General features: G+C 38.0%; 1 long non-coding RNA gene across 1 annotated transcript; it reads left to right on the top strand.

Annotated features, from left to right (window-relative positions):
* Positions 1–402: 402 nt before the first annotated feature.
* Positions 403–2,276, top strand: LOC123988126. The gene is made up of 3 exons (XR_006829671.1): positions 403–1,050; positions 1,131–1,408; positions 1,725–2,276. It is a non-coding gene; the product is annotated as an uncharacterized LOC123988126 (long non-coding RNA).
* Positions 2,277–5,471: the final 3,195 nt, after the last annotated feature.

Here is a 5,471-nt window from a genome sequence, read left to right on the forward strand (position 1 = left end):
GAGTGCAGGGTCATATTCGCCGAGTTATAAAAATAAAATGTATTTTTATATTTGTGGTTTCTTTCAACCCTTATCAAAATATTCGATCGATCGTGAAAACCTCGAGAGGCTTTTGTTCGAATGAAAGAAAGAAGTATTCATTGATTTTCTTAAAATATGATGAGAAATTAAGTTACTCACGAGATGTTATCCCAGACACCTTTCCATCGACGTCTTAACGAAGGCTTTCGGAAAGCCTCGGTGGTGAACCGTGATGGAATTATCCACTTCATTTCCCGGCTTTCCATGGTGACGAAAGTAATTTTGCTTGTATTAAGTATCCAGGGACGAAAGGAGCGTCTGTGTTCCAGTAACTCTTTGAGCCACTAAGATGAAAGATCTGAAACACCGTAGTTACTCTCTTATAGGACTATTTATCGTTTATCCGATATGGAAAATTATTAAAATCTTTATAAAAGAAAAACGTTTGAAAATAGAATTGTATGTAAAATAGATGGGAAAAATTATCATAGAAATTTTCCCGTCCATTTATGAATAAAATTGCTTAATTAATTATAAAAATGATTATTCTCCGAGGCTCGTAGAATCGTCTGTTAAAACAGCCATAAATCCAGTCATTTCCCAAGATTCCCAGCTTCGGTGTGTCCATAGTTGAAGAAATTCCTCGTCAGCGTTCTCCAGGGGCGTAAGCCGGGCAATTTGAAACGAGGTAAAACGCGCTGGTAAAATTAAACGAATCTTCGGGCTCGTTTTGCACGCTTGGATACTTTTAAAACTTTGTTCGTCTGGTAGCTTCTTCTTCGCTTACACGGTTATAAAAGTTACAGCTTCGTCGTAACAGCTGGTTCACGGTGAAACGGAAGCGGTCCTGTACGGGCAAGGATATCCGACGATTTTCGCACGGAACAAGGACGAAACGAGCGCAAGATTCCGGGAATATGTAATTAACGAACGACGCCGTTGGGAGAAGCCAGCAGCACGGTTTTCAGGAATGAACGCGTGACAGAGATCGAAAATTTTGTAATTTATTGGAAAGTTCGTCCAAAAAATGTAAGCTGTTCGTTATATTTGAAACTAAAGGTCTGAAAGGTCTGTTACAACAAATGTTTACTTCTTCTTCATATTCTTAGAAATTCCGAAGGATACAAAACAAAGGGAAAGGAGAAGTAAACACGAATCTGTTGAACGAATAATAAGGCTGCTACCAACAACATCCAATGATTTACAAGTAATCGAGACTGGTGGAAATTGTTACCACCACAATTATACAGTTATAAATATTGAAGCAGACTTCATCGCGACGTTTCCAGGAGGATATTAAAGACGAGGAAAACTTTCCGTGTAGTAATTATACGAATCCGTTTGTCTGATCCTGAGAACCAAACAGATGCTACTCGTCGCTGATTTGGTATTAAAACAATTCGCCTGATGTCGAAACGCTTTGTTCCCTGAACTTTCGGTACTTCGTTTCACCCGATTTTTATTGCTACGATACTTCTACGCAACAATCGCTTTCCAGAACTGTATTAAAGCGAAAGATGAAAAATTGAGTAACGAACTCGACAAAATTCTAAGTTTTATAGGAAACAGGGAGAACAAATCGTGTGTCGTCGACCTTTCGGACGGATTATTATTAGTATTTATAGGGGAAAATGTTTCTAAGTTTCTAATAAGTCTATAATAGGTATTTAAAATATTTCTAACTTCCTATTTCGTCATTTTAGCAAAACGAGACGTGAAAATCCCAAGTTCTAAGGTCCAGAACCTAGGACCTTTGAACTTTCATGAAATTTTACGAGATGTCCTACTACTTTTGATCGAGAATGTACATGTGTAATGGAATATTGAGAGAGGGAATTTCGAAGAAGAAAATCCGATTGAAAAAAAATTCATCGAACGGTGTAACGTTTCTCGTCGACTAATCGGATGATTCCCCTCGATTTTCCAGAAACTCGATCGTGCCACGTGGTTCAGGCGTTAGCTGGATAATACGAAAATTAATTTTCTCTCGTCGGAAACCTTTCATCCCGTACACGGCTAACGAGAATCGCCACACTGGATGGAATAAACGGTAGGGTCAATAACGTCGATAAAACGCGAAACATAATCCCCGTTTCCGTGTGTCGTGTACACCAAGATGAATTTCATTAACTCTTTCACCTATTAAGAATCGATTATCTATTGAACAGTGGATAGATTATTTAATTTTCCAGGATTAATTTTAGGATAAAAATTGATTTCCTAAAATTTTACACATCTCTTTGTCTAGCACTGCTTCAATTGCTTCAATTACTTAGCAATCTGCTAACTAAGTGGAAAGTAAATTAACACAGCGCAACTTGATATAAAACAAAATGTATATTCAGAACACATCGTTCAACTTTTACGAACGTACAACGTTATCGACAACCGTGTATTCCTCTCTGGAGTGCAAGTTCATTTAAATATCGTGTTTCGCGAAACGCTTTTTTCCCCCCTTTTTATTTAGATTGAACGCCACAACTTTCGCGTGAGTCTTCCACCCTCGCTTGTATCCACGGTGCTATCATAAAAGAATTGAATTGTCAGTGAAACATTAAAAAAAGAAACAGGAGGAGAGAAGATGAAAAAGTGAGAAAGTTGTACAAACGATATCACGATATCGTCCAAGTTTATTTTTATTCAATCTTTCCCGCTCACCCGTGGCTGATTTTCATTATCGATATTCTGTTTCGAAAACGAAAATATTTGCTCGCTTTTCGTTTCGTTTTTGTTACCTGCGCGGAAGAAAACGAATAAAACGCTTTTATTATGTCTGTATACAAAAAAATAAAGAATTCTTAACGAAGATTCATTTTTTTTTTTATATTTAAAACCGTGAATTCTATGGGGTTCGCCAGCAACTGGTACCATAAATTGAAAGAAAATTTTTATTTCAATCTGGTGTGGGCGATTCAATTGCAAAGAAATTTTCACGAAACTTTTTCAAAGCACACACGAATCAATCAATGAATTGTTGTAAAATATATAATGGTGTCCCTACTCAATAGAGCGTTGGGAATTGTATTGGTGCCCACGTACACGCGTGATTGTATATTATAGCCATTGAACGAACCGTCTCTCTCGTTAACGCACAATGGACATCGGGAAATAGCACGGTGACCGAGTTCGATATTACCGAATTAATCGGATGGTTCTCACAAGAAAGTCCATTCATAGACCGGAACAAGTTCCATGGATAAATCCCATCCTATTGTGGACACGATACCGTGTTATCATAATCCTGTTCACCGCTCAATACTATCATGAATGATGCACAAAATCTATAATATACTGAATCAATAATAATCTATGCTATTAAATTATCCACCATTAGATTCTTTCCCTATTCAATTATTTTATCAAAAATTTGACAAATAACAATTAATTTTAATATTCTAAAATTGCAAATTATTGCACAGCGTAATTATAAAGTTTCCATCTACAGTATCGCGTTTCAATCTGAACGTTGCATAGTTAATTCAACTTCCTAACGAGTAAATTAATTACAAATTCAATCAAACAAATCGCCGTTTAGTAAATTGAAAATCATAGGGTGGAAAATATGTGAAATTCATCAGCTAGAATTTGAAACTAAATTTTCAGCAAGTTCGAAGTCTTCGCGACTGTTTACCCCAATTACGGAGGGGGTTTAGTTGCACGGGCGAAGATTTGCAAATTCTAATTACGGAAATTTCGTGGTCGGGACACGGACTGGTTGGCGCCGACGTAAATCATCCAGAAGTTCTCGAACGGCTCGATAACTAGAAACTACAACCGCCTGTTTGCACCGGGTAAACGATTGCCACGGATACCTTGCGCCAAGTCAGTTTGCCGAGGAATCTTCGGCTTTGGGACCGATGTTGACGATCGGTTCCTGTTGCTTACCGATAGCCTAGTAATCGCTTGGGACGCTAACTTGCTCCATAGCAATTTCATCGAATAAAAGTATCTCATAACATCGCTTGTGGCGTATCGATATGAATTCTGTAATTTAGCAATTTCATCTGTACGTTTCATTTGCTAACAATTTCGGATATAAACGTGAGAAACAAAAGGTCCGTACAGAGGTTTAATAAAATATCTGCTTGAAACGAAAGCGAGGCAAAGGCTGGAACGCGCGTCATAGCGTTTCAGCAAACAGGATATTAAGCTATCCGTGGCGGATGAGAGAGAAAGAGGGAGTTCACGGTGAAAAGGGGAGTTTTGGAAAGGGTGAAAGGGTGTAATCGCGAGTCGAGATGGCTTATCCTTTTCGGCCCTCTCGACGAATATCTCCCTTTCATCCGACCTGGCAGGAGTGACAGTTTTCATCCCGCAAATGGAGCCTGGCAAGAAGCGGACAGAAGCGAAATCGGGGAATCGAGTTATCCGAAAACACGGCACGGGAATAAAAGAGTACACCTGACGGTGTCGACCGACCGAATGAACTGCAATCGAATTAATACTCGCAGGTGGGTCTTTTCTGACCCAGGAATAATTTTCCTTTCATTTTTCACCCGAATGAATTCAACGATCAAATTTATCGAGTATTGTTGGTAAAAATTAATTGCTTCGAAAAGCAAATCAAATGTTTTATTACGGGAATTCATACGTTTCAATTGCACCATTTTATTTGCCCTGCTTTTTTCAATCTTTCTTTACTAATGCATCGGAACACCTATTCAGTCCATTGCTCGTTCATGATACATCGTGGTTCAAGTGGTTTCCGTCCGATTCATCGACGACGTATTACTACGGTTTCACGTAGCTTGCTCGGAACATGGAAACCGAATAGCACACGGAAAAAAGGATATTTTCGAATCAATTTGATCGCGTACGAATAAACTTTATCGCCCTTTTCGTGGCTGTTCGAAATTGAATCGAGAGTACCTGGGATTCTTTTCGCGAAAATTAATGTGAACGCCTTTGTTGGAAATAAATATATCTTATTCAAGTAGTTCATTTTAATGAACGAAACTAGTAATGGAACTTTATTATTTTTTTAAGTTTATAAAGATATTTGAAGAAAGTGAACGAAGGATATCTAGGAACTAATTTTCCTTTATGGCTCATAAGTCAAGTGTACAAACAAGAGCAAGCTATTTTCTCTCTTGCTAATGCTATTACAACTTGACGTTATTCCTCGGCTCCTTCGCTAACGAGCAACCTCCTCGATCTCGTTCCTCGAACGACCGAATTCTCCCCCTCGATTTGAGTTGCCGGCTTTGGGGTTGGAAGAGACCCAACTTTCACAGGATTAGAGCTGTGATTCCATCAGTATGGAATATCAAATTGGTTCAATATATATTACAAGTAAAAGATTTTTAAAATAATACCCATTCAAAATTTATCAATTAAGAAAACATCAGCTGTCCTAAAAGTAATTCATAGAAATAAATTATTATACGAATATTCCACAAATATTCAATATTCCTACGAATAAAGTTCGACGAAATGACGAAAGCATCGCA

The sequence above is a fragment of the Osmia bicornis genome, chromosome 9 (genome assembly GCF_907164935.1).
Source record: "Osmia bicornis bicornis chromosome 9, iOsmBic2.1, whole genome shotgun sequence".
NCBI classification, from domain to species: Eukaryota; Metazoa; Arthropoda; class Insecta; order Hymenoptera; family Megachilidae; genus Osmia; species Osmia bicornis.